Here is a 22,236-nt window from a genome sequence, read left to right as displayed (position 1 = left end):
AATAAGAAGCTGACTTTTCGGAACAGCTGAGATTGTTGTGAAGCCTTATAACCAGAATTTGATTCTCTATAAAAAGAAATCACTTCCTCAAGTTGTCCTGTGACCACCACAAGAACATCATGGCCTACATGCACCCATGTCATATATGTGTAGCATACACACATAAAGTAATTATAATAAAGGATAAAATAAATAATTGTAAAGAATGGCCAAGCACAATTTCTGCACTTGTTTTATATATTGGAATGTGTTATTATGTGAAACCTATCTACCTTATTCACAAATGAAATTACTTACAGTGCTATTTTTGTAGTTCAGATAAAAATGAATTTGTATTTGACATTGGTCATTTTTTTCTAAGCATTTTCTATATGTAAAAAAGACAGTATTGCAGACAGAAGCTCCACAAGGAGAGCAACAGAACCAAAAAATTTGAACACAGGGCTCTTTCCAGAGACTCATACTCCAACCAAGTACCATGCATGGAGATAACCTAGAACCCCTGCACAGATGTAGCCCATGGCAGCTCAGTGTCCAAGTGGGTTCCATAGTAATGGGAACAGGGGCTGTCTCTAACATGAACTGATTGGCCTGCTCTTTAATCACCTCCTCCCACTGAGGGGAGAGCAGCCTTACCAGGCCACAGAAGATGACAATGCAGCCAGCCACTCCTGATGAGATCTGATAGACTAGGATCAGAAGGAAGGAAAGGAAGACCTCCCTTATCACTGGACTTGGGAGGGGCATACATGGAGAAGGGGGAGGGAAGGTGGGATTTGGAGGAGATGAGGGAGGGATTTATGGGTGGATATAAAGTGAATAAAGTGTAATTAATAAAAATTAAAATAAAAACATTAAAAAGACAGTATTAATTTTCAGTAAAATTAAAGATATATATTTCATCTGAAGAGTTGACTTTGGATATTGTTTCTATCTAATATTTTGCAGTCAATAATAAAAAAAATTTTGCCAACATCTATATCCAACTAACTAATAATAGATTATGATTTACAAGTTGGGACAAGTTAATTTTTATATATGACATCAGCTCTTAGAATTTCAAATTTCCAGTATAGTATTAATCATTGTCTGTTTTGATAACAGATTTTATTACTTTGTGGATTAATATATATACTGGTAGCAAAGCAGTATTAATCTGAAAAGTAACATGCATTGGTATGTACTGTTTTGCGGTCATACCCCAACTAAAAGAAAATGGGTTGTCTGAATTTTCTGAAGCTGGGCAAAACTCATCAATTTTACTTTTATTCCCTTGATATTATTTTGAAATTTCCAAATCTACCATGCAAAGAATATCATTGCATTTTTATCACATACTGTAGCTGAGTCAATTTATTCTGTATGCATTTAATCATCATATAATATTCTCAGTAGTTGAATATGCATAGAAAATCACAGGGCAGATCAAGTGGACAAGTGTTACTTTTAAATGGTTGCATATCATTTGATAATATGATTGTCCTCCTATAATTGAGCTCTTAATTCAATTCATAAGCAGTTTCACTTTCAAATTCCTGATAAACTGGTATTTCTGCTTTATTAAGAGAGTATTTTTCATCATTCACCCACAAGTAACCCTCAACACAATGCAAATATAATTATTCCCCTAACTGGTACCTAAACATAAACTAAATTAGTAGCAGAATATTAAATACTCTATTTCAAGTTATCTTTGAAGTTTTATGGGCTACGTATAAGCCTCCAAATCAATATGTTAAGTTTTTATTCCCTAGTATCCCACAAAGTAACTTTATATTGTTGTAAGTGTATATGTAGAAAAGTAATTTTGACTCAATAACAACATTAGGATAGATCTTAATTTCATTAGATGTATATTCTTTCAGAAAGAGGGAATTCGGACACAATTACCTGACAAGAAACTATATAAGACACAGAGAGACAAATGTGATCCATATGCCACAGAGACCCCAAAAACACAGTCTTGTACACTTACTCAATGGAACACTTCTCAGCTATAAAAAACAAGGAAATCAGGAAATTTGCAGGCAAATGGATGGAACTAGAAAAGATCATCCAGGTGAGTTAACCCAGACCCAGAAAGACAAAAATGGAATGTACTCACTTATAATCAGAATTTAGCCACATAATGCAGGATAAACATACTACAATTCACAAAAAAAAAAAAAAAAAAAAAAAAAAAAAAAAAAAAAAAAAAAAAAGATAAGTAACAAGGACACAAGGGAGGATACTTAAATAAGGGGGAACTGTAGAGAGCTGTGTAATGCCGCGCCTTAAAGATGGAGCTGGTTTCTGCCTTCCACCTTCCCGATGGTGAGTGCTCTCTGTTACAAACAACTCCATATTTGGCTAAGGCTGAGGATCTGGCTTGCTTCCATGTATGTGGACCTATCTGCATTGCCCACGTGGCACGCTGGAGTTGGCTACCCAGAGGCTATTTAAGCTGTGGGCTGGCTTTCCCCAGGGTCAGAAGATTGTTCAAGGTTCCTGAATAAACTGAATTGAGAAGAAAACATCTCATTCAGAATGGGAAATAAAATAGACAGCAGAAGCATTTGAGAGCGGGAAAAAAAGTAGGAAAGAGACAGAGAGAAATGAGGGTAGAGATCAGATCTGGAGAGAGTGGATGTGGGAAAAGAGAGGGCTTGCAGAGAGAAGAGAAACCAAGCTGGAGAGCTACCACAGGGTAGGCTCCTGGGAGGATATGGGGTCACTCTTGCTGAGACTCCTAGTAGCAGGGGTCATGGAGACTGAAGAGGACAGACACCCTCTAATTAGACAGGACTCCTCATGTTGGAAGGGAAACACCAATCCACCCACAAAACCTTTGACCCCCAAAATTTTGCTCTGCCTGCCAAATGTGCAGCAATAAAGATAGAGCAGAGATTGAGAGAATGGCCAACCAAAGCCTGGCCCAACCTGAGACCCACCCTATGGGAGAAAGCCAGCCCCTGACACTATTAACAATATTCTGGTATGCTCACAGACAGGTGCCTAGCATAGCTGTCCTCTGAGAGTCTCAACCCAGCAGAGTATCAAACAGATGTTGAGGCGTTTTGCCAAACATTAGACGAAGCATAGGGAGCCTTGTGGGAAATTGGGAGGAAGGATCTAAGGACCTGGAGGGGACAGGAGCTCCAGAAAGAGACAGAGCCAACTAAACATGTCCCAGAGAGGATTGCAGAGACTGAAGCACTCTGAACTGGACCTAGGCAGCCTACCCAAAAACTTGGTTTTCATGTGGGTCCCCTACAAAGAAGAGCAGGGGCTGTCTCTGATGTGGACTCTGTTCACTGCTGTTTGATTACTTCCCCTTGGTGCGGCTGCCTCACTAGGCCACAAGGGAAGAGGAGGGGCTCAGTTCTGATGCAACTTGATGTGCTGCAGAGGGTTGGTAGAAGGAGGCTCCCATTACCTGAGGTATAGGGGAAGGAGAATAGGAGAAGATGAGGAAGGGTGGGACTGGGAGGAGGAAGGGGACAATGATCGCAATGTAAAATTATACTATTAAAAAAAAAAAGACAGTCTTGCTAATACTTTGATGTTTGCCTCTGCCTTAAATCTTTTTCCTTTATTTATTTATTTATTTATTTATTTATGTACGTATTTATTTTTTATTTATTTTTGAGACAGGGTTTCTCTTTGTATCTAGAACTCACTTTGTAGAGTAGGCTGGCCTCTAACTCTCAGATTTCTGCCTGCCTCTGCCTTCCATGAGCTGAGGTTAATGTTGAACACCACTATGCCTGGCTCTGATGTTTGACTTTGAACATCCAAACTGAACAAGTAACTTTCTGTTATTGAAGCTATTTAACACATGGTAGGTTTTTATGGCAAATCTCTCAAAGAAATATCATAAGCACTGTCATTTGGGGGGAGGCTATCCATATATTATTTCCAAAAAAAAAAAAATGACAGTGTTTATGGTATTTCTTTGAGAGATTTGCCAAGTCAAGTGTTGGAGCACAAAGATCAGCCCAGCGATGTTGATCCAAAAAGTGGTGTCTCACTCAACCTTGGTCTTTCTCTCTCTATGTCTTCTCCTCAAAGTCCACCCACGGATGTTCTCAGCTGGCCAAAGTTACAGCCCTTACATGTGAGGGATCACAGCAGATCACCACACACCTTCTCACAAACTAACCTGGGCAAAACATCACATGCCCAGCTTGTGGCAAAACATCACATGACAAAATTCAGTCGGCAAAGAAACTAAACATTTCCACTACAGTGTGTGCATACATAGAACACATCAAACATGTAGAGGTCAGGGGACACTCTTTGGGAGATTTGGTTCTCTCCTTCTATCATACAGATGCCAAGATTTGAGCTCAAAGGCTTAGGCTTTGTGGCCAAACAAAAACAAACAAACAAACAAACAAAAATCTTTATCTGCTGAGTTATTTGCTGAGTAGTTCATAAAAAAATAAGTAACATTTAAGTAATTTAATCATGGTCACAACATCAATCATTTGTAGCTGCTTTTAAAACATATTGTCAAAAATGTTGACTAATGCACAGACGGATGCAATGAAACACCAGATTTAGTGGGAGGCATCAACTAATATTCTGATATAAATAAGATAATTAATTATTACATATTCTTTTAACCTCTTTAGATAAGACAAAAATTAATGCTTCAAAAATTCTTAATTAAAATTTCCTATCACTTATGCAAATCAATAAGTTGGCTGCTTCTTTTTCTTTTTTTCTTACCATCCTTAATTTTAATTACCTGAACTACCTCAGCATCACCCATGTCGGTAATGTTAAACGAGACCATGATCATAAGTAAGGCAATATGTTCCGTGAATATTGCTAGGATTAACTTCTGTGATGACCTTGGTACTTGACTGCTATAGAGTCTAAAATTACTCCTTGAAATTGGCTTAGGTGAATGGTAGATCCTAAATGGCTTATTGAAGACGTGAACCCAGCCTTTCATAATCTCTCCAATAAAGGAGCCCTTCTTAAGTTTCCACTTAAGCCTTGTCTGGTATAATTTATGTGGTGTTTTAGATTGCCTTTACTCTAACTTCTCCATCTAAATTTCTATCACCCTTGCTTCCCATTAAGATTATCCATAGGCTGCCGGCTTGCCCTCCTTTCACCACTGTCCATGTCACTGATAACTATGAAGAGCACTTGTCTGGGTTTACAATTGTCTTTCTCTTTCCAATTATATCAGGAAACTGAAAGGTTTTCCTCAAAACCACTCAGTTCTCTTAAGTTGTTTTTCTAGGATATATATTCTATATGCACATTATTTCTAAGTACTACTTGCCTGGGTACTATAAGCTTCCTTAAGTGACTACATACATTATTTTGATAAAACATTAATAACTTTGTGCAGACATTGTGCAAAACCATGAAAATAGCAATTTAAAGTAAAAAAATATCTGTTTATGCGTGCATATTTTTTTCTGAGAAACATTTAATAGCTTACCTAGAAGACTTTAATTTATTCCAAACCTGCATAGCTCATACTAGGAATGTACAAATATTTGTTAAAATAACTTTATTTGTGTAATGGTTTATAAAATGAATTTATTTTTATCTTTTAATACAATTTGAAGGAGCCTCAATTACTTCTCAAGGGAGGGTAACACATTTGTAGACTTGTTAATATTATTTCTCTTCTATTGATGGAATCATATTTTGTTTTTGTTTTGTTTTGTTTTTGTTCTTTATGAAGAGACATCAAGTTTTTGACAGTATTTTCTAAAATATGGAGGCTGATAATAACAGCTTTAAGCATAGTTCAAAATTTCGCTGAGGATTTACCATGCTGGAGTATAATTTCTGACTGAACTGTTGTTCCACAGTCATATTCAATTGGAGTCTCAGTTGACAAAGAGATGGGCCACTTGCCATTACTGTGATAAAATAATGTGTCTTAACACTTAGTCACAGAAGATTGAAGTGTGCTTCCCCTTCGCATTGCAAGCAAAAAAAAAGCTGATCATCAGCTGTGATGATTTTTTTTTAACAGTCAATGAAAGATGTTTTAGAAAAAGTGGTCATCATCTCTGAAAGTTGAAGAGACTATTCACAAGAAATTATAAAGATGTTTCATAATTTAATCTGCTAAGGGAAAATCAAGGAAACGACATGTTTATCTACAGTGACCATTTTAATGTTAATTCCCCCAAATGCAGCAATCTCTACCTAATTTCTGCAATTTATTTCTGTTAGTATCTAATTAACATGTCTGTCGTTCCTCTAGCAAGTGGCTATTACACATTGTTCTTTCATTTAGAAATAATCTCATTCTGTGTTCTTGCCCAGGCTGGTGTGCCTCCCCGGTACCATTGTCCTAGGTCCCAACTTAACTATCGCCTTGTATTTTATGAGGAATGATAATTTATGTCATACTTTAAGGAAATCCTTACCTACTACTGCTGTGAAAAATTCTGTGGCCTAGCCTTCCTCACACAGCTTGTGGGCCAACCTAGCTTGGTAAACACCAAAGATTATGTCCTATCCACATCATTATCACAGCCCAAAGTGTAGATCAGTTGGTATAGTATGCACACCAACTCAAGCGTATGCAGCTGTTTTGAACACTGTCATGGAAAAATGTGACCTAGGGAAAAATTAACCAAGAAGACATTATAATGATAGACATATAAGCCTCCCGCTTGCCTTCAGGACACAAGGTATTCCCAATTCAATAAAGAGGTGATTTTAAATCGTACTATCTCAAATATACAGGTAATGTGGTCAGAAAAAATTGAACAGAGAAGTATTACAATTAAATAGCACCATACATCCTTGTGGAGTTCCTGTCCCCTCCAGTTCTTTCTATCTCCCTCTTCTTCCACAAGGTTTCCGGCACTCTGCCCAAAGTTTGGCTATGAGTCTCAGTATCACCTTCGATACCCTGATGGGTAGAGTCTTTCACAGGTCCTCTGTGGAAGGCTCTTGTCCTGTTCCTTGTCTTCTTCTACTTCTGATACCTATCCTGTTTGCCCTTCAGAGTGAGGTTTCAGCCTTTTTCCCTGGGGTCCTCCTTGTTGTTTAGTTTCTTTAGGAGTATAGATTTTGCTATGTTTAACCAATATTGTATGACTAATATCCACTTATAAGTGAGTATATATCTCCAGTAACAGAGGCAGGACTGTCTCTGATAAGAACTCGGTGGTCAACTCTTTGATTACCTCCCCCGGGGGGTTGCAGACTTGCCAGGCCACTGAGAAAGATGATGCAGCCAGCCTTGATGGGACCTGATAGGCTAGGGTCAAATAGAAGGGGAGGAGGGAAAGCATAGGGGGAGAAGAGGGAGGGTAAATGGGACTAGGGAGACAAGAGGGAGGGTAAATGGGACTAAGGAGAGACGAGGGAGGTGGCTACAGTGGCAATGGCTATACAAAGTTAATAAATTGTAATAAATAAATTAATTAACTAATTAAAAAATAGCATCATACACCAAATGTACCTAACACATACACTTGCACACACACACTCACACATCCTTACATATGTGAATACACATATATTATATATATTGTATAAATAATATACAAATATATACACATAATCATATACATATATATCAAATACATATATAGTCACAAAATTCCAAAGAGTATAAAATCTTCGAGCCACCTTTGGAAATTGTTTAGGTAATTCACATACCGGTATACATAACAAATCACCTCCCCTGGGGAGGAGCAGCCTTACCAGGCCACAGTAGAGGACAATGCAGCCAATTTTGATGTGAACTGATAGACTAAGATCAGAAAGGAGAGGAGAACCTCCCCTATCAGTCGACTTGGGGAGTGGCATGCATGCAGAAAGGGGAGGGAGGGTGGGATCGGGAGGGGAGGAGGGAGGGACCTATGGGGGGAAAATGAATAAAGTGTAATTAATAAAAATTTTTTTAAAAAGCAAATTCAAAATAAATAAGAAAAAGAAACAAAGAAAAAGAAAAACGACTGCGTGATTTCTATCCAGCAACAATACAGTAAATCTTAAAATGAATAGTACAATAATCTCTATCAACTCTGTGAACTGCCCAGGATTATGTGGCACATAAAGCAGTGATGATATGTCAAAGAAAAAAATTAGGAAAGAAATAAAAATGTTCCTGAAACAAAATGAAAATGAAAACAATAAGCACAACAATAAGTGCTCTGGGACAAAGTAAAAGGATGTCCATCAGAGAGTTTTATAATTCTAAGCACACCATTAAAAAATCAAAATTTCTGTATGAGGGATGTCTAGGTTTCCAGATTCTGGCTTTTATAAATAAAGCTGCTATGAACATGGTTGTGCATGGATGTATGCCCAGGAGTGGTATAGCTGGGTCTTGAGGTAACATTATTCCCAGTTTTCTGAAAAGAATCAATTATTTTAAGTAGTTGTACAAGTTTACATTCTCACTATCAGTGGAACAGGGTTCCCTTTTCTCTACATCCTCTCCAGTATGTGCTGTCCCTTGAGTTTTTTATCTTAGCCATTTTGATGGGTGTGAGGTGGAGTGTCAGGGACATTTTGATTTACATTGTCCTGATGATAAGGACCCTGAGCATTTCCTAAAGTGTTTCTCCACCACTGGAGATTCCTCTGTTGAAAATTCTGTTTGGCTCTGTACCACATTTTTTTTTTCAATGCAGTTTATTCAGGAACCTTGAACAATCATCTGACCCTGGGGAAAGCCAGCCCACAGCTTAAATAGCCTCTGGGTAGCCAACCCCAGCATGCCATGTGGGCAATGCAGATAGGTCCACATACATGGAAGCAATCCAGATCCTTGGCCTTAGCCAAATGTGGAGTTGTTCGTGACAGAGAGCACTCACCATCAGGAAGGTGGAAGGCAGAAACCAGCTCCATCTTTAAGACGCATCATTACACAGCTCTCTGCAGTTCCCCCTTTTTGTTTTAGATGCATCAGGCAAGAGTAGAGGTCTGATCTCTGATATTAGAAATAAATTGGGACTTTGTACTGATGTTCATTTAGGTGTCATCCACCCAAAGAGCATCAGACCCGTCCAGCATCAACCCGCATGCAATCAGACATGCTCTTCTCTGGGTCCAAAGTGGCTGACCCTGAGTGCAGTGCTTAGCCTCACATCCTGAGCATAACATTTTAGCTTTTTATGGTAGCCAACCATGCTTGGGGAGACTGTCCTGCTTCAATGGCTGTAAAAGCCTGAATGGTCATGGCTGCATTACGCTGTTGTGAGACTCTAATCTTGCATATATACCACAGGCAAACCAAGGAGACCAACACCAGAAGGCCTGCTAACGCTCCCATGCCCGCCCATTCCTTCAGATGATTCATGGCTGCAACAATCCATGATGATAATCCTGTGGCTAGTCCTGTGTCCACTTTGGTAGAATTTACAGTGACAATGGCCACTCTCAGATGCTCCATCATAGTATCGAATTCTGCAGTCCAATTACCTAAAATATAGCTAGACAATTGTTTAGACAGATTTGCAGCACAGGGAAAATTCTCATGTTGTATGCTAGTGACTCAAAGTCCAGCATACTTTCCTTGACAGCCAAGTTGAGCGATTTGCCATAGGTTATCAATTTGCTCCTGCACGAGGTCAATCCTCTGATTGAACACCATCAAGCCTCCTTTTAGTTGAGCATTAATTCCTTTTTGTACATCTAAGGCATGAGCTACATTGGCTAAAAGGTTATTCAGGGTCTGAGCAGTCTGCACAGTATGACTCCTGGCTAATGCCATGGTGGTAGCTCCAACAGCCGCCAATGAGATGGCAGTAACAATGGCGGCTGTAATTCCAAGATCCCTTTTCTGACTGAAGAGAGTCATAGCGTGAGGGGCATCAACGGGCACAGGCACCCAGCGAGGCATGCGAGTAACATTTTTTAAATAGATTACTTGGTTTGTTAGTGTTTAATTTCTTGAGTTCTTTAAATATTCTGGATATTAGCCCTTTATCATATATAGGATTGCTGAAGACCTTTTCCCAGGCTCTAGGCTCTCATTTTGTTCTGTTGATAGTGTCCTTTGCTTTAAAGAAGCTTTTCAGTTTCAGGAGGTCCTATTTATTAATGATATTTTGTTTTAGAACCCGAGTTTTTGGTGTTCTGTCCAGGAAATTCTCTCCTATGCAGTGCAGTCAAGGCTCTTCCCAACTTTTACTTCTAACAGATTTAGTGTGTCTGGTTTTATGTTGAGGTCTTTGATATACTTGGACTTTACTTTTGTGTAGGGTGATGAGTATAGATCTATTTGCGTTTTATCTACATGTAGCCATCCAGTTGGACCAGCACCATTTGTTGAAGATGCAATCCTTTTTCCATTGTATGTTTTTGACTACTTTGTAAAAACTCAGGTGTCCATAGGAATTTGGGTCTATTATTGGGTCTTTGATTCTAGTACCTTCATGCAATTTAATACTACTCAGCTATTAAAAAGAAGGAGACCATGAAGTTTGCAAGCCAATGGATGGAACTAGAAAAGATCATCCTGAGTGAGGTATCCCAGAAGCAGAGAGATAGTCATGCTATATACTCACTTATAAGTGGATATTAGCCAAATTACATAGGATAAACACACTAAAATCTACCGACCTATAGAAGCTAAATGGCAAGGAAAACCCCAGGGAAGATGTTTAATTCTCATTCAAAGGGGAAAATAGGATAGATATCAGCTACCCGTAGAAGAGAGAGAATAGGGCTGGAACCTACTGCTGATGTCCTCTAAAAGACTCTACCCAGGAGAGGATCAAAGCAGCTGCAGAGACTCAGCCAAATTTTGTACAAAGCACATGGGGTATTATGGAAGAAGGAGGATATAAAAAAACTCAGAAAGGACAGGAGCCACACAAAGAGACTAACAAAGCCAAAAATAAGCTGGTCTCATAGGGAACTGCAGACACTGATGTATATACCAAAGATCATACATAGAGTGATCCTGGATCCCTGCTCAGATGTAGTCCATAGACAACTCATTCTCCATGTGGGTGCCCTAGTAAAAGGAGAAGTGACAGTCTCTGACAGGAACTCAGTTACCTGCTCCTTTATCACTTTTCCCTGGTGAGGCGACCTAGCCAGCCCAAAAAGCAAGTGGATCCAGGCAGTCCTGATGGGACCTGATATGCTAGGGTCATACATTAGGGGAGGCGGACTTCCTGTATCCATGGACAGGAGAAGAAGGATAGGGGAGAAAAAGGGAGAGAGGGTGGGACCTGGAGGAGATGAAGGAGGGCGCTACAACTAGGATACAATATGAATAAACTTTAAATAATAATAATAATAAATTTAAGACAAATTATTGTCAAAAATATAAAAAACAAAAAAGAAAGAAAAATACAGATACACAATATACATTATGAAAATTGTAAATCCTACTGACAATAAAGACATGGAGAATTAATAGCATGGGAAACATTATCAACCAAGTAATAACACATTGCTTCTACCTAAGTTTGGTTTCTAATGGCCTAAACAGATTGCTGTCTGTTTCTCTAAATCTCCCCATTTTTAAGTAAAGATAATAACTAAGCCTTTAAGATTTCTCTGTAAAGGTATATATATATATATATATATATATATATATATATATATATATATATATGTATATATATATATATATATTCATATAGCTAGCCATATATAGAAATTTTAGGTTAATGAATTACGCTGTAAAATATTATACTGAGTTAGCACAGACCCACATATAATCTTTGTTCTTCATTATTTGTGTATTGTGTATCCAATCCTTTGTACTTGAAAATATATCCTGTAGTTTTCAAAAGAGTTAGGAAAGAGGAAAGAGACTATGCTTAGAGAAGGTGATGCTAAGAGACAGGTGCTACAACAAGTCTAAATGAGGGGAAATGGGGATTTAACTGTGAAATGGAAAAGATGGAGACAGAATAAATATAAAGAACATTTAAAATCTTTGAAAAACTCACAGGCAATGTATTCCAAGCTTATGGAATATAATTTTAGATAAAAATGTATATATTATATATATAAATATATGTATATGTACATTAGTGGAGTCAAAACATGAGGTGATGATGCTCCTAAGAACTATAAAGTATCTAACAAACTCAATCTGTTGTAGTGGTTTGTCAGAAGAATACAAGTGTCTCCCCAAACAACATGGGCTCTTGCCATGTCTTTAATTTCATTTCGGTCTTGAAAGCAAGATCCTGATGCTGAAAGGCACCACATTTCATGCACACATTATAGAGATTGAGCTCTAGGGAACCTGGAAGCCTGCTCCCTCGGGACTGGCTCTCATAATATAGGGTGTTGCCAAAGGGGAGGAGAAGTCAGTAGTTTTATCCAACTGTAAGACCTATAATTCATATTCTAATAGTGAAAGACTTCTACTGTTATGAACAGCTGTCTAACTGAATTTGAGGCCCACTCACTAGAAAACGATTAAGTCGTGATACTGTAATCTTATCCAGTTATTAGCTGTAGAGGTCATAGATGATGGCTTTGAACAAAGCTAATTTTCACCATATTCTGGATGACTTATGCCAATTGCAAGTATATTTACTTTAAAATGGTCCATCTCCTAATTGTCCGAGGAAGCAACAGATTGATTTCCAAAGTAGTTGTTCCAGTTTACAGTCCCACCAGCAGTGGAGGAGGGTTCCCCTTTCACCACATCCTCTCCAGCATGTGTTGTCACTTGAGTTTTTGATCTTAGCCATTCTGATGGGTGTAAAGTGAAATCTCGGGTTCATTTTTATTTGCATCTCCCTGATGGCTAAGGACGTTGATCATTTCTTGAAGTATTTCTCTGCAATTTGATATTCCTCTTTTGAGAATTCTCTGTTTAGCACTGTACCCCATATTTAATTGTATTACTTGATTTGTTGCTGTTTAACTTCTTGGGATCTTTATATATTCTGAATATTAACCCTCTATCACATATAGGGAAGATCCTTTCCAATCTGTAGGCTGTGGTTTGGTTCTGATGACAGTGTCCTTTGCTTTACAAAAGCTTTTCAGATTCATGAGGTCTCATTTCTGGCTAATGAGGTTGAGCATTTCTTTAGGTGTTTCTCTGCCATTCAATATTCTTCTGTAGAGAATTCTCTGTTTAGCTCTGTACCCCATTTTTTTAATTGGATTACTTGATTTTTTTGCTGTTTAACTTCTTTAGTTCTTTATATATACTGGATATTAGCCCTCTGTCAGATATAGGGTTGGTGAAGAGCTTTTCCCAATCTGTAGACTGTTGTTCTGTTTTGAGGACAGTATCCTTTGCTTTACAGAAGCTTTTCAGTTTCATGAAGTCCCATTTATTGATTGTTGCTCTTAGAGCCTGTGATGTTGGTGTTCTGTCCAGGAAGTTTTCTCCTGTGCCAATGAGTTCAAGGGTATTCCTCACTATTATTTCTAACAGGTTTAGTGTGTTTGGTTTTATATTGAAGTCTTTGATCCACTTGGACTTAGGTTTTGTGCAGGGTAGTAAGTATGGATCTATTTGCATTTTTCTACATCCAGTTAGTCCAGCACCACTTGTTGAAGATGCTATCTTTTTTTCCATTGCATGAATTTGGCATCTTTGTTAAAAATCAGGTGTCCATAAGTGTGTGGGTTTATTTCTGGGACTTCTATCCAATTACATCGATCCATTCTGTTTCTATGCCAGCACCATGCAGTGGAGCCTACCACAGAGGGTCTCTGAAAGGCTCTACCATGCAGGGTATGGAGGCAGATGCTGAGACTCATAGAAAAACTTTGGGCAGAGTGCAGGGAATCTAATGAAAGAAGTGGGAGACAGTGAGACCTGGAGAGGACAGGAGCTCCACAAGTACAAAGACAGATCCAAAAAGACTGGGCATAGGGGTCTTTTCTGAGACTGATACTCCAGCGAAGGATGACTTATGGAGATGGCCTTGAACCCCTGCACTATGGCAGCCTATGGCAGTTCAGTATCCAAGTGGGTTCCATATCCAAGTGTGGACATGGACTGTCTCTGACAGGGACTGACTGGCCTGCTCTTTCCTCACCTGCCCTGACTGGGGAGCAGCCTTACCAGGCCACAGAAGAAGACACTGCAGCCATTCCTGATGAGACCTGATAGACTAGGATCTGAGGGAAGGGGAGGAGGACCTCCCTTATCAGTGGACTGGGAGAGAGACATAGGTGGCAAAGAGGGAGGATGGGATTGGGAGGGGAGAAGGGAGGGAGGTACAGGGGGGATACAATGTGAATAAACTGTATATATATATATATATATATATATATATATATATATATATATATATATATATAATGGAATTTGCAGGCAAATTGTAGGAACTGGAGAAGATTTTCCTGAGTGACTTATCCCAGAAGCAGAAAGACACATATGGTATATACTCACTTATAAGTGGATCTAGGCCTATAATATAGGATAAACATACTAAAATATGTACACCTAAAGATGCTAAGCAAGAAGGAGGACCCTGGGTAAGAGGGTCAATCCTCACTCAGAAAGGCAATCCAGAAGGACCTTGGAAGAGGGATAAGACAGGAAACAGGAGAGGAGCCTACGACAGAGGGCCTTTGAGTGACTCTACCCAGCATGGTATTAATGCAGACACTGAGGATCATAGCTAAACTGTTGAGTGCAGGAAATCTTATGAAAGAAGGGGGAGATAGAAAGACCTGACAAGGACAGGAGCTCCACAAGGAGAGCAACAAAACCAAGAAATCTGGATAGAGGCGTCTTTTCTGAGACTGATACTCCAACCAAGAACCATTCATGGATATAACCTAGAACCCCTGCACAGAGGTAGCCCATGGCAGCTCAGTCTCCAAGTGCATACACTAGTAAGAGAAATAGGGACTGTCTCTGACATAAACTCAGTGGCAGGCTCTTTGATCACCAACCCCTGAGGGGAGAGCAGCCTTACCAGGCTACAGAGGAAGACAATGAAGACAGTCCTGATGAGACCTGATTTTCTAGGATCAGGGGGAAGGAGAAGAGGGTGTCTCCCATAAGTGGACTTAGAGAGAGGCATGGGAGAATGTGAGGGAAGGAGAGCAAGACTGAGAGGGAATGAGGGAGAGGGCTACAGCTGGGGTACAAAGTTACTAAACTGTAATTAATATAAAAGAAAAAAAAAGAAAATGGTTCTCATTCTGTTTATGCACTGTGTTCTTTGGAAATTTGTAACATTCTATAGTCAGCTGTCAGACTCTTAAAGTGGCAGTCTTATTTTCCCTCCTCCATAATGATTCCAATTGTTTACTCAATACCTTTGAATATGGGTGAAATTTTGGAACTTCAGTGCTTAGCATCCTAGGGGATATTTCCCTTGTTCTTAAGTTCTGAAATCCTACATACAAATTATCTAAATTAATATTATATGGTGTTGTCTCATCTGTACATATTACAAGGTAGGGTGTCTAAATGGGATTATGAGATACATCATTAAGTTTTAATTCTTTTTTTGATATAAATTATGGTAAAGGATGATTAACATGTCAGTGATATGGAGGCCTACATCTCCTTATTTATATATTTTATAATTTTGTATTTTTATAATATTTGTTTTTTTATATTAATCACAGGTTATTCACTTTGTATCCCAGCCATAGCCTCCTCCCTCATTCCCTTCAAATCCTATCCTCCCTCCCTCATCTCCTCTCTGTCCCTCTCTAAGTCCTCTGGTAGGGGAGGTCCATCTGACCCTAGTTTATCAGGTCTCATCAGGACTGGCTGTAATGTCCTCCTCTGTGGTCCAGCAAGGCTATTGTTCCTTCCTGGGGGCGGGGAGGTCAAAGAGACTGCCGCTGAGTTCATGTCAGAGACAGTCCATATTCCCCTTGAAAGGGAAACCCCCTTGAATGCTGAGATGCCATGGGCTATGTCTGAGCAGAGATTCTAGGTTATATCCATGCATGGTCCTTTGTAGGAGATTCCGTCTCATATAAGACCCCTGTGCCCAGCTATATTTGGTGCTTGTGGAGCTCCTATCCTCTCCACGTCATACTAACTTGCCCTTCTTTCATATGATTCCCTGCACTCTGCTGAAGGTTTGATTATGAGCCTCAGCATCTGTTTTGATACATGGTATATACTCATTTATAAGTGGATACTAGACCTATAAGATAGGATAAACCTACTAAAATTTCTACACCTAAAGAAGCTAAACAAGAAGAGGTTCCAGGGTAAGATGATCAGTTGTCACTTAGAAAGACAAATGGGATGGACATTGGAAGTAGGGCCTCTGAGAGACTCGACCTAGCAGTGTATGAAAACAGATGCTGAGACTTATATTTTTTTATTTTTAAGGTAAAATAATATTATTTTATTTATTACAATTTATTCATTTTGTATGCTATCTGTAGCCTCCTCCCTCAAACCCTCCCAAACCCTCCTTCCCTCCCTCTCCTCCTCCCATGCCCCTCCTCTAGTTCACTGATAGGGGAGGTACTTGTTCCCTTCCCTCTGACCCTAGTCTATCAAGTCTCATCAGGACTGGCTGCACTGTCTTCCTCTGTGGCCTGGTAAGGCTGCTCCCCCCTCAGGGGGAAGTGATCAAAGAGCCAGCCACTGAGTTCATATCAGAGACAGTCCCTGTTCTCCTTACTAGGGAACCCACTTGGGGACTTAGCCCCAACTCCTGCACAGAAGTTTATATTTTTTTACATGTAGTTTTGCATATAATATCATAAACTCTTAAATCATTATCTAATTATGATATACTTCATAGTACTATTATAAATAAAATTATTTCATTACGTTGTTCATTGCTTATATATAGGAAAACAATTTGTGTATACATACTTGTTGCTGGAATCATGCTTCATTAATATATTCAGGATACAAAAAGTTTTATCAATCCAGTATAAGACTGTCAAGTCTCTGATATGCTTTTCTTACATTACAGTTATATCATGCAGTATGTGTTGAGCAAAATTGATAAATGTAAGTATTGAATTAAAACGGTGGCTGTTGTAAAACAGAAGTCCAGCCTTTCATATGCCAAATGAAAGACTTTTATGACTCATATACTTTCCATCAGTTGAGGGCTCAAGATGCCTGTATTGTGGTTTCATTTGTATGACTTTGCAGAGAACATTCTATAGAGATCCATTTATAATATTGGTCTAGTTTTAAAGTTGAGCAGTAGTAGTTGCAGAAAAGGATTTACAAACTGGTTCTTCTGCTTTTGTTTTCTCACAAATATTTTGAATCATGATATTATTAAGGAATGCCTGGTATATGTATTGCATCTATATTTGTGAGGTCAGGAAAGAGGCTTAGAATCAAATGCTTTGATAGGTATAAACATTATCTTAGATAAGTTAGATTGGTCCTACCTCCCATTAAATAAACTATTCGATTTAATTTTGTAATTTTGGGAAAAACAATTACTTTGTATCATATAAATAGCATCATTATTACAGTTAAAAACCTTTATCGATTATATTAATCTCTTCAAATTAATTATAATCATATTGGTCTTCTTGAGTTTTGTTTTGCAGGTGATAGGACTGAACATAGAGTTTTACACAGACCAAATATATACTCTGTCACTGAGCTATCATCTTAAGTTCCATCCACTTCTTATGATTAATTTTTTATTTTTCTTCCAATTATTTTTTATTTTCTTCCAATTATTTTATATTTTATTTATTCCAATACTTTTTATTTTTCTTCCAATTATTTTTCTTCCTTTTTATTTAAACAGTCAAACTTTACTGTTTCATAGTCTCTTAAAATAGAAGCTTACGTTATTGCTCATATATTTGCACTTTTTTTCTAGTGCAGACCAAGAATCCTATGCTCTTTGCCTGTGTCTCCTTTGGCTCCCGTTAGAGACTTCCGGTTTGCAGCTTTGCTATGAGCACTTACTCGTTCCAGATGGCATCTCAGATGTGGGAGAAAATCACGTCAGGATCTCATTCTCTTTCCACATTTCTAATGGATCTTTCTTTTCTCAGCTACAAGTATTTCCCGATGAAAGCCTTTACTTAGTGGAGTATAGACTCTAATAGATCCTTCAGCAAAAGAACACAGACTCTAAATTTTGATGTTTAAATTTGCATTTTAACCATATTTGTTATTTAATATTTTAACTTAATATACAGTTATGAAGAGAAGCTAATTTCCCTACAAGAAAAATCACTCCTTCTTTCCTTCCCAGGTAGATGAATAATGTATTGACATTCTTGTTTCCACTTTTTTTGCATGTAAATTTATTTTCCTGGGTTTTGTTCCGTAAGTTTTTTTGTCTTGTTTTATAAAACATTAATATATTATTTACTATTCACTTAGCTGGATGAAAATGCTATGTGAATGTGTATCTTCCAGTGGGTTGTTTCTGATGGAAAAATTTATATCATTCAAATAAATGTGATATAGTTGTGCTTAGAGAAAATATTTCATCTAATGGCTTCTTATTCCATTGAGAAACAAGGAGCAATGTTTGATGCCACACATGATATGCTACATCTGCCTCTTTCCCTCTTTGAGGCTGAACTTCATAAGACTTCTTTGATGTTCCTAAGCTACTTTAAAGGTAGTGTTTTTATTTGTGAATAAAAGATGTTTTCTCACCAATTCCTTAAGGATGCTTTTAACTTCTTACCTACAGAGAGTACAAATCAATTCCAGCAGTAATGCATCTAAAATTGACAAACTGTAACTAGACTATCCTTTCATTTTTATTTTTTTTATTTTTTGCAGCAAGGATATATTATGCATGACATTACTTAAAAACTCAGAAGCACTGTAGGAAAATGACATACCTGCTTATTCTTTTATCATTTATGTGCTACTTTTTAATTCACTAAAGGTAAAACTTTCCTGAGCAAAAAGGAATTCAGTTATGAGCCAGTAAAAACTATTAAGCAAAATATTAGCCTAGTGTAAATGCTTAATATCTACATGTATATTTATGATAGACCTATAAAATTACAATTTATACTGAGATCATGTTGATAGAAAAATATCATAGTCTGAGAATGCAGCTCAGTGTACAGTACTTGTCTCCTACATTCAATACCCTGGCTTCAATCTCTGTTACCACAAATGATAAATGAAGACTACAGATCCTGCATAGATCAGACTTAACCTGCACCCTACCCTCCTGAGAACATAGCAGATCCTTTCCTCTGAGGCTCTGCATTCTATTTCTAAGATTCTCACACATTCTATTAATCAGCTTAGGTGGTTTTAATAATTCAAGGAATAGTTGGAGCCTAAAATTGGTTAGGTAATATTTTTCTATCGTCACTTTAAAATAAAAGTTAAGTAGAATCTTTTCTATCTTAAAAAAAATGTGAGGTATAAGTTAAGAATAATTTACACAGATCATGTGTACTTTGTTATACATAGTATTGAGACTTCTAAACCTAGTGTAGCATTGTGATGATTTCATCACATATAAGATCTTATTTCTGGGAAACTTATTCACCCAGGTACCCTGTGATATACTCATCATCTTTGAGATATTGTTTCTTACACATTTTCAAATCATTTATATTTATTCATCAAATCTCAAAAAAAACTTACTCATTTTTTTTCCTTTTGTTTTTTTTTTTCAAGACAGGCCTTCTCCGGTTAGCTTTAGCTGTCTTGGATTGACTTCGTAGACCAAGGTAGCCTCAAACTAATAGAGATCTTCCTACCTTTGACTCCACATACTTTTATAATTTATTGTAATTTCATTCTCTGTATTTTGATAAATATGTTAATATTTCTAACCATATAAGTTAGAAAATATTTATAGAATCATCTCAAAAGGAAAAAAGAAATATAAGTAAGTGAAGGATAGAATAGGAAAGAAAGGAAGGAGGAATGAAGCAAGATGTATTTAAAATAGATAGTTGTTAGAATCATTAAATTATGTGAGGCATCTTAAAATCCTTATCATTAAGACAAGGAACAAGTTTTAGGAGCCTGCCACATAGGGCCTCTGAAAAATTATCTGGCCTCTGCCATGCAGATTATCAAAGCAGATTCTAAGACTTATGGCCAACCTTTGGCAGAATGCAGGGAATCTTATGAAAGAAGAGGGAAATAGCAAGATCTGGAGAGGACAGGAGCCCTACAAGGAGAGCAACAGAACCAAAAAATTTGAGCACAGGGGTCTTTCCTGAGACTCATACTCCAACCAAGTACCATGCATAGAGATTAATTAGATCCCCTGCACAGATATAGCCTATGACAGTTCAGTCTCCAAGTGGGTTCCATAGTAATAGGAACAGGAACTGTATCTGACATGAACTGATTGGCCTGCTTTTTGATTACTTCCCCCTGAGGGGAAAGCAGCCTTACCAGGCCACAGAGAAAGTCAACGCAGCCACTCCTGAAGAGACCTAATAGACTAGGATCAGAAGGAAGGAAAAGAAGACCTCCCCTACCAGTGGACTTGGGGAGGGTCCTTCGTGGAGAAGGAGGAAGAAGAGAGGGATTGGGAGGGGAGGAGGGAGGGAACTACAGGGGGGATACAAAGTAAATAAAATGTAATTAATAAAAAATTATTTTAAAAATTCTTACCATTATTCTGGCATAAGCCAAATTCTTAATCATTCTTAATATATTCTTAATATATATATATATATACACACATATATATATACATATATACATATATGTATACACACACACACATATATATATATATAGAATTGGATATGTAGATACATCTATATATAGATAGATATAATTGGATATATAGATATATCTAATTTAGACATTAATATAAGAAGTTACAAGGATCTAATATATTACTTCCTGGACTTTCCTCATAGATCCCTTAAAGCTTTGTACAAAGCAATCATTTTCAGGTAATGTAGTGTACCAGCCTTGATGAGACCTTATAGACTAGGGTCAGATGGAAGGGGAGGAGGTCTTACAGAAGGGGATTAGGGAAGGGGAATAGGGGAAGAAGAGAGATGGTGGGTGGGACTGGCAGGAAATGAGGGAGGGGATTGCAGCAGGGATATAAAGTGAATAATTTGTAAGAAATAAATAAAATATTTTTTAAATAAAAAATTGCAGAAATGGAATTAATCTATATATTTCTACTTACTGGACAACTCTTTTTTTATTTTATTTTATTTTTTTCTCAATGCAGTTTATTCAGGAACCTTGAACAATCTTCTGACCCTGGGGAAAGCCAGCCCACAGCTTAAATAGCCTCTGGGTAGCCAACCCAGGCGTGCCACGGGGACAATGCAGATAGGTCCACATACATGGAAGCAAGCCAGATCCTCGGCCTTAGCCAAATGTGGAATTGTGACAGAGAGCACTCACCATCAGGAAGGTGGAAGGCGGAAACCAGCTCCATCTTTAAGGCATAGCAGTTCCCCCTTTTTGTTTTAGATGCATCGGGCAAGAGTAGAGTTCTGATCTCTGATATTAGAAATTAATTGGGACTTTGTACTGATGTTCATTTAGGTGTCATCCACCCAAAGAGCATCAGACCCGTCTGATACCTTTTTCTCAGAGGCGGGACGTGGGGCATCAACCCGCATGCAATCAGACATGCTCTTCTCTGGGTCAAAAGCGGCTGACCCTGAGTGCAGTACTTAGCCTCGCATCCTGAGCGTAACATTTTGGCTTTTTATGGTAGCCAACCATGCTTGGGGAGACTGTCCTGCTTCAATGGCTGTAAAGGCCTGAATGGTCATGGCTGCATTACGCTGTTGTGAGACTCTAATCTTGCATATATACCACAGGCAAACCAAGGAGACCAACACCAGAAGGCCTGCTAATGCTCCCATGCCCGCCCATTCCTTCAGATGATTCATGGCTGCAGCAATCTATGATGATAATCCTGTAGCTAGTTCTGTGCCTGGACAACTCTTTCTCGCACCAAAAGTAGCTTTTACTGAACATGTGACTTTAAAATCCAAAACTGTCTCATGTATTCATGTTTTCTTGCAATAATAATACCAAGCAGCTCTTCTATCAATTGTGGCTAGTTAAGGTGAAAAAAATATTTCAGAATATCTTCTGTGCTCAGTTTCCTTAGCATGAATCAGATTATGAGTAACTCATAAATGATTCAAACATTTAATTTCTTTAGCTACAATATGGCAATAATAATTTTTTATTTTTAACATGAAAATTAGATAATATTTTAAAATAAGTGTTACATACAGAATTGTACTGTGATTCTCAAGTTTGCTATAACCCGAGGGAAAATTTTAGATTTCAAATGTTTAATGACTCATTTCTAATTGTAAGGAAAATTGTCACAAATAAAATTAACAACAACAAATTTGTTTCTGAATTTGTAAGTGTGACTCTGACTGAAAACAAAGAACCTGGGTGTATTTTTC

The sequence above is a fragment of the Meriones unguiculatus genome, chromosome 16 (genome assembly GCF_030254825.1).
Source record: "Meriones unguiculatus strain TT.TT164.6M chromosome 16, Bangor_MerUng_6.1, whole genome shotgun sequence".
Classification (NCBI taxonomy): Eukaryota; Metazoa; Chordata; class Mammalia; order Rodentia; family Muridae; genus Meriones; species Meriones unguiculatus.
This window is presented reverse-complemented; position numbering follows the sequence as displayed.